We start from the raw sequence: 8,713 nt of genomic DNA on the forward strand, positions 1-8,713 counted from the left end.
CTGGTGGCAGGGAGAAGCATCACGCGTGTACTTGGTATATAGAGAATGAGGAAGGAGGTGAGCAGAGGTTAGTTCATCCTTTCGTCTTTGCATCCATTGGGCACATAACTGTTGAATACCCATCATGTGGCAGGCCCAAACTGGTGCAGTGGTGAGCAAGATGCACACGGTCCCTGCCCTCGTGGCGCTCACAGCCAATTAGTAGAGGAAATGAATGCCCTTTACACTATTATGGCAAGCTAATGGATTATTTAATTTCTGCCTGTTATTTATTTAGGAACTGCTGTCTTGCTAAATGTAATTTCTTCCTTTAAAAAAACACACGATAACATGTTCTTGGTGCCTGCTATTTTATGGAACAATATATTCCTGATGGGCACATCACTTTTTAGTTAAATAAGTTGTGCGGTTGAGACTGGAAGGGCCAACACAGGTATTATGTGTTGATTGTGACTAGTCTTTTGCTCAATTTACAGCCTTTGACGCAGTCTTATGAGAACTCAGCATTTGCAAATGCCAGAGGGAGGCTGTCTGGAGGGGATGGGTAAGATCTGAGTGATGTACTCACTGCTGTTAACAGATAAGCAATCAACATTTCAGTGGCTTATATAGACGAGTATGTTTGTCACGGGACATCTGCGGTCAGCAGGTAGTTCTCTAAGCGGTGCTTCAGGCTCCCAGGTTCCTTCCATCCTGTGTCTCCACCCTCATCAACATAGCTTCCCAAGTCCCACAGAAGGTGAAAGAATATGGCACATTACACATGGGAAGGTTTTAAATGGGCCAGGTCTGAGGTGGTACGTGCTGCGTATCCCACTGTCTGGGACTCAGTCAGAGGGCAACACCTTACTGCGATGGACGTTGGGAAATGTAGTCTAGGTATGGGCCCAGGAAAAAGTGGACACTGTTTTAACGAATAATGAACCAGTCTCTACCACCACCTGCAATTTGATTGATTCTGGCACTTTTTCTTGGGGAACGGTGTGATTTTCCAAGACCCGTCAGCTCCAAGTCAAGTACTTGTTTCAATCTAGTTGTGGAGGGCACAGCTCAGTGGCCCATGTGGGGATCGAACCAGGAACCTTGGTGTTATGAGCACTGCACTCTAACCAACTGAGCTAACCTGCTGACCCAATCCTGGCACCTTTTGGGTTCACATTTTTCTGTGGCCTATGTCTTTTTTTAAAAAAATGGCTGAAGTTGGAAAATACTTGAATCTTTATATGTTGGTATATGGTTTAAATAACGACACCCTTAAAAATAGTTCATTACTTTTACTTTCTTTTCTCTTTTTTTTTCATGTTGAGAGGAATTTCCATTGATTTTGATTCCTAATTTATAGGGTTGAATATAGCCAGCTCATCTTTTATATATTTGTCAATCTAAAAATGTTGACGGAAAATTAATAATTTAGAAGCCACTTAATCTCCTTTTGGAGGGGGGATTAGCAGGGTATAGTTAGCTTTGGAGAGCATAAGATCGTTTGGTTTCAGGGTCACCTTATTCTGAACACATGAAAGGAAGGGATGGAATTTCGGTTCTTCATGACCCAAACCTTCAATGTGTGTATCTTCATCCTTAATGACAAATGGGGAAGGGGAGCAATAATGGGGGCCTGTTTTTGAGAGCTGTTCATTTTCTCCCTGATTATACAGTGCTGTAAAATGTGAAAGATGTTAGGGACGCTGAGCATGGTTCCCCTAAATGCCCCATTGCCCACAGGGAACCAGCCAAAGGCTGGGTTGGCTTCAGATGGCTGGACAGGTGGCTTTGTAATTAAAACCTTTCCCTTCTAACTGCAGGCCTTGTTTTGCCAGGAATCTGAGGTGAAGAAAATGTTCTAGTTATATGCCTATACCAGCTGCTTTGAAAGCTTCCTTACAGCTGTCCCCAGACCACAGCAGACAGCCACATCTCTACTTTCAAACTCTTGGGGGCTTTAGTGTTATTTGAGATGGGATAAGCAGGCGTAGAGATGAGGGAAGATTTCTTCCTGATCTCAGAATTCTGAGCTTTGTTGAAGACTCAAACAGCACAAAAGAAAGTCTGGAATGCACGCATTCCCTCCTTCCATCAGCTCTATGAGACAGGAGCCATCACCAGTCCTGTTTGTAGATGAGCATGCTGAGGCACAGAGAATTTAAGTAAGTTGATTGAGGTCACATGGTTAAGTGTCAGACTTAGGCCTCAAATCCAGGTAGTCTTGGCTCCCAGTTCAGGCTCTGCTAAGCTCTACTCTTCAGCCTGTCCAAAATTTAATTCCTGATCATTCTCTACATAAAGGCTCCACCTTCAGTTTTCCTCCATCTTGGTTCCCGGCCACTCCATCTGTTCAGTTGCTCAGGCTAAAAACCTAGCAGTCATCCTTGACTTCCTTCTCTCATACTCTGAGTAGAATTTACCAGGAAATTCTCTTAATTTAGTCTTTAAACTATATCCAGAATCTGAACACATCTCACTGTTTCCAACGCTACCTGCAGCCTTGGTCAAAGCCATCTCTATTCTATTCTCCGTTCTCTAATAGCCTTGACCCTGTTGGCTCTGCGTCTAGCCTTGCTGTCCCCCCAGTCTGTTCTCATCACCCCAGCCAGAGTGATCTAGCACTAGGAGGCAGCTCTACTCCACAAGACCGTTCTGGAATGAGTCTCCTTCCCTCTTGTTGTTTGCCTCCTCCGAGGTTGTCGTGTTCACCTGTATGGTCAGAGCTGGCTCAGCTCCAGGCCTGCATTCTAGCCCACAGACAGGGAGGAAGCCAGGAAACCCTGGCCAGTGATTTCCTTTTAAACAAGTGCTACAAAATGTGTACACATCATTTCCACTCACATTTCACTGGCAAATAAATGGTCCCATGGCCACCCTAGCTGCAGGAGTCTAGGAAATGCAGTCTCTGAATGGACCGCAATATTCCCAGCTCCCCATGAAGAGGAGAATGGATTGGGAGGATCATTTGTAGTAGGCCAGAGTACAAGAGAGCAAGTGGAGAGGCCAGTGAGGAGGCCACTCAGTAGCTTAGGTGAGTGCTGATGACAGCTTCACCTAGAGAAGAGGTGGTAGAGATGGACAGAGGTGGACAGATTCGAGATGTATTTCAGGGGTAGAATGGGTGGGTCTAGGTGCTGAGGAAAAGGTGGGAATCAAGGATAACTCCCGGATACTTCTGTTTTGAGAGGCAGAGTAATGACATTTTCTGAGCTGAGGAAGCAGTCATTAGAAATACAGCAAAACCTTGGATTGCAAGTAACGTGGTTTGCGAGTGTTCCACAAGACGAGCAAACATTTCTAATACATTTTAACGTGGTAAAGAAGCAATGTCTTGCAATATGAGTACTTTGTTTCCGGAGCGAATTATGCTCATAAACCAAGGTATAACTGTACCTTTCTGCGGTGGCTACCTGTGGACCAGTGTGTGAGACCTCTCTGAGGGGGCTCATCTTGTGTCACAGTGGAAGCAACCATGGCTGGTTGGAATGGCTCAAAGGAAGAGTGTGAGGGGCAGTCTGCCAGATTGATCAAATTCATCTTACCTTAAAATGCTTCAAAGGAAGGGGGAGGGCAGCCCGTCCTTGGTGCTTCGATAGGCCAAGGTGCCGGGCAAGGTTGAGATCGACTGAAAGAAGTCAGAAATCTTAGAGCCCAGGGCCGGCCGAGCGGCGTGATGGTTAAGAACTGGCTTGGGATGCCACAGGGCCCCGGTTCGGATCCCACATATAAGGGCCAGTGACACTGCCTTCTACAGCTAAGATGCTGAACAACAGCTCAACCTGGAGCTGGGCTGCCATGAGTTGCCAGTGACGGCGTTGGCTGCAGCCCCTGCTGCAATGGGTTGCCATGGGCTACCGTGTGTAGCCAGCAGCCAGTGTGAGCGGTCAGCAGCCACAGTGAGAAGCCGGTGACTGATCTGCCTCGCCCGGGAAGAGCGCAATGATGGTGCCAACTTGGGCCAGTGAAGCAACGTCCTCCACAACTAGATCGAAGAACAGAAGGACAGCAACTTGTCTGTTCCCCTTCCCCCAATTCCCCAATAAAAATCTTAAAAAAAAAAAAGAAAGAAATCTTAGAGCCCAAATTGCATGTGGGTGCAGCCTCTGTGAGGTCTGGAGAACTGCTTTTGGTTTGGGGGGAAGGGAGAAGCTAGGTAGAGGCTCTTACTTCTCAGCACCTGGGCCAGAAGAGGTCATGCTCCCAGCACCTTCGGTGCCCCTTGTCATGGAGGACTCTTAAGTGTTTTGCTGTCTTCTGTTTGCCTGACTTAGAGCATGGTGTAAGGAAATGTGTTTGCAATTAGAGCAGTCAGGAGGCTGAGGGTCTGGAAGATGAATAACTCACACAGCTGGGCAGTTATGAGGCCTGCTGTGGACATTTTGAGAGTCAGTGTGGATGGCGGGGGGGTGGGACTGGGGTGCGAGGTTCAGAGGTCACACATACCTTGAGCCTGATCAATTCTGCACCAACAGCAAAGCTAAGTTCCTCCCTCTGAGTCTGGGGGCAAGCTGCTCTTCCTGAGATGAGCCCAGCTGGTGCTGCCACCTATGAGAATGTGCCTGGGGCATTATCCGCTCTTATAAACATTAGATATTTAAGTAACATTGCTTATTATTAATTTTGTAAATCACTCAGTATTGCGCCACATACTTTTTTTTTAACCTTTCTATTTTTATGACTGTGGAAGTTGAAGTTAAATAACTAGTACCAAGTACCACGATAAGTAAGGAGTGCCAAGGTTTGAATCCTTGGTCTTGAATACTCCGGTATTCAGTTCACACACTGGCTTTTTCCATGTCTAGAGGGTTAAACGTCAACAAGTCCAGGCTAGCTCGGAGGGGTGCAGTTGAGAGAAAGAACCCCAGGCATGTGGTCTGCAGGCCTGGGCTTTTGAGGCCAGTTTCCCCTTCACTAGCTCTGGGACCTTGTGCCGAGCTCGAGTCACTTGTGTAGCCTCCTGGAGTCTGTTGCCTCTCCTTTAAAATGGGGAGTAACCATTTTCCTGCCTCCCTGGAGGTACTGTTGGGAGAATTCCATGAGCTGGCACCGTGAAGGCACTCAGAGTCAGTCAACCACAGCACAACACAAGGTCCTCTGGGATCTCTAAGCAGTGACCAGAATACAGACACGAGGGCTCACATGCTTTTAGTTTCAGTCCACAGTTAGCATTTGTGAGCAGAGAAGGGTGCTTTGATGTTGGAAAACCCAAGTTGTGTTTGTGGTAGAACAAAAGAAAAAAAAATCTATCATCTATCTATCTATCTATCTATCTATCTATCTATCTATCTATCTATCTATCTATCTATCTCTGGGTGTTATTTAGTGATAACCAAAATGCTTGGATCAGTGAATTTGTTTATATAGCCATTCTGTCACCTAACTGTCAGAACAACCTGTGAGACAGCAGTTGCTATGATCCCCTCTGATAGACGGTGAAGGTGGAGCCGGATGTCCTGCTAGGCAGCATCTGAGCCATGACGTCACTCTCAGACTTGCCTCCGTAGGAACCCCAGTTCACCCGGTACTGACCAGGCTTGGAGCTCAGTTACCATCAGCAGAGGCTGACTCATAACCTGTGTACTGACTTCGCAAGGTAGCTAGGAGCATGGAGAAGCCCAAGGGAAAGCCTACGATGATAATGTTGGGAATCATGTTCTCAGTATCAAGGAACTGGACTGGTCTTAGCGAGCATGAACTCAAAGGAAGGGGGTTCGCGAGTCTTTCTGGGGCTTTTTATCTCCCCTCTTCCGTACAAGACCTTTGGAGCTTTACCTTTGTCATTTACCTTTCAACAGAGCAAACTTCTCCAGCCGACCACCTCCAGGGCCTCCTGGATGAATTCTGATCTTCTTACCCACTTCCCTCTGTGGCGTTCCTTTGAGTTACCAAAAAACTTCTGTTCTCGCAGCTCCTCCTCCTCATAATCATGTGACAATTTCTGAGGTCAGAGCTGCTCTGCCACTCACTGAGCTGAAATCAGTGTCTTTCTTTTGAGTCTGGCAGCCTAGGAGCCTTTAGGAAGTGCCCTTGTCACATGAGTCACACACTTAGACATCATTTCTTATATGGGGAAAGTTCTGGGCGAAAATGTGCACATTTAGTTGAAATCATATTTTTAATGTTGGTTCTTTTTAGCTTCTATAGCAGAACGGGGCATCTTCTAACCTGCTCTCTAAATTCTCCGTTATGTTCTCTTTGAACCTGCCATCTCCTCTGCACTGAATATATTTAATTCAATCCAATGACCATCCATGCACGTGACACTGGTGGCCACTGCAGACTTAGCAAGATTAGAAGACTGTTTTGGTTAAAAGGCACAGGCTTTTGGATTAATCCTGGGTTCACCTCCCAAGCCCACCCCTTCCTGGCTGAATCACCTTAAGCAAGTTCGCTAACCTCAGTTTCACCCTCTGGAAAATGCAGAGAAGGATACCCACCGCACTGGGATTTGCCTGAGGATTCAATGAAGTAACGCGTGTATGAGCTTAGCTCAGTGGTTGTGCATGATAAGTGCTTAATAAAAAGAAAAATGTGAAGTATTGCCCTAAACATTTACTCCTATGTTTCTAAACAAATATGGATGGAAACCCCTCCATATACCAGACCTGCTCTAGGCTCTGAGGATCGGCAGTGGTGAGAACAAAGTCCATGCCCTTATTGAGCTCCCAGTCTAGTTGAGATATGAACAAAGCAAATGGATCATAAAGGTGGTGTCTAATAGTGAAAAGGGCCTTGACGACAAAACAGGGAGAGGGAACTGAATGACAGGGGTAGGATGGAGGTTTTGTTCCTCAAATTCGCCCTCTTGATGTAGGGCCTTTGAATGTTCTGTGCCCTCTGCCTGGGATGTTCCCCCGTACCTCCCACCCCCACCCTGCCCATATCCTCAAGGATTGCTCTCATTTCTGTCAGGTGTCTGGCCAAACATCACCTCATCACAGAGGCACGCCTCATCTAAATATTTATATGCACACGCAGAATACACAGAGATACTGCTCTTGTCTTTGAAGTTTACAGCCTTATAAAATTGACTATACAAATGACACTCCTTCCAGACGAAGGTAGTTGCCTTAAAAGAAGTCCAAATAAGTAACATTCCATTAAGGGAGTCAGGAAAAGCTGTATTTTAAAAAAATGGCACTTTGAGATGTTGCTTGATATCAGAGGAGCCTGGCATCGGAGCACCCTGGGTTCAAATCCCAGCTCTGCCCCTCACTACCTTGGCAGTGAGTGACCTTGGGCATTGCTTAGAACCTGCTGCAGAGGGCTGTTGTGTTAAATGAGAAACAAGTTAAGCCCCAAGCTCCCATATTGTGCAGGAGGTCTGCCCTCACTGGCCACCTCTTTCCTCTAATAAGTCGTTGATAGTAGTATTTGGATTCCCATCAACATTCTACTCTCACAATGTGCTATTGTCTTGTAATTGTCTGTCTGGGCATCTGGCCAGGAGAAGAGGAGCCTCTTGTGGACCCGGACTGCTGTGTCCCTAGCAGGGGTGGCATCATGCCCGTTGTGTAGGGTCAGTTGATCAAGGATAATTGAGGACGTGCATCTAGCAGAGGCAGAATGGTTCTGCACAGGCAGGAACCTCAAGGGATGGCCTGTTCTATTCTCCATCTCTACACCTCAGTACACCCAAATTATCTCTCACATATGGGTGTTTATCATGTTCTTGAAAGAAGATCCCACGTCCCTTCTAGGGGACTGCATGCTGGGCTGAACCACATAATGCTAACACAGGTGAAATGGTGTTGGCATGCCTACCCCTTCCAGCCCTGGTTCTATTTTCATGTCCCCAGTTTTTCAAAGGAATTAAAGAATATTGATTTTTCCAGTGCTAGGACTAACCAGAATATTATAATTATTTTTAAGATCACAGATAGTTTTTGAGACATGGAGATTTTTGTATCAGCTGAATCTTGATTATTCTAGGGGTGCCTAATGTCAAAATGATGACCTTTCCTATTTCTCTCCCTGCATTGTTTTTTAAGGGCTTTCTGTTTGTTTGTTTTTGTCTCATAGCAACTTCACCATAAAATAAATAAGACAGAAGAGAGACAATCCACATAATGATGTTTAGGAAATTGTAGTGAAATATGGTGGGGAAAGGGAGAGGTGAGGCCGTTGCCTGCAGGAGCGCTTGAGGATTGCTTATCGGTGGCACTGTGTCACCCATCACCTCTGTCATCACCTCTATCCTCTATTAACACACACTTTAGGGGAAACGTCACTTTGAATGTGGAGATGGCACGTGGAACTGGATGTCAAGGGACTTGAGTTTGTTGTGGAAAGCTCTCCTTGCTTCTCAGACCTTCCACCACTGATGGTGGAATGTGGACCAGCAAGATCTCAGGCAGTGCTGTCAGTTGCTGCAGTCCCAACCCAAGGCGGGTTTTGTTTGTCATGATGAAAGCCTGACCTCAGTGATGGGCTGCCAGGGGGATCCATTGCCTTGGAGCCTGCCTCACAGCCCAGGATGGACAACTGCCTGAGGAAAATGCCCCATAATGCTTTCTTTCTTGCTTTTTTAAAAAAAGATTTTATTGGGGAATTGGGGGAGGGGAATAGCATTGGGGAATCGGGGGAAGGCGAAAAGACGAGTTGCTGTCCTTTTGTTCTTCAGCCTAGTTGTGGAGGGCGTCGCTTCACTGGCCCATGTTGGTATTATCATTGTGCTCTTCCCGGATGAGGCAGATCGGTTGCCGGCCTCTGGACGGCCGCTCACAGTGGC

Source organism: Hipposideros armiger, unplaced genomic scaffold, assembly GCF_001890085.2.
Source record: "Hipposideros armiger isolate ML-2016 unplaced genomic scaffold, ASM189008v1 scaffold_11, whole genome shotgun sequence".
Taxonomy (NCBI): domain Eukaryota; kingdom Metazoa; phylum Chordata; class Mammalia; order Chiroptera; family Hipposideridae; genus Hipposideros; species Hipposideros armiger.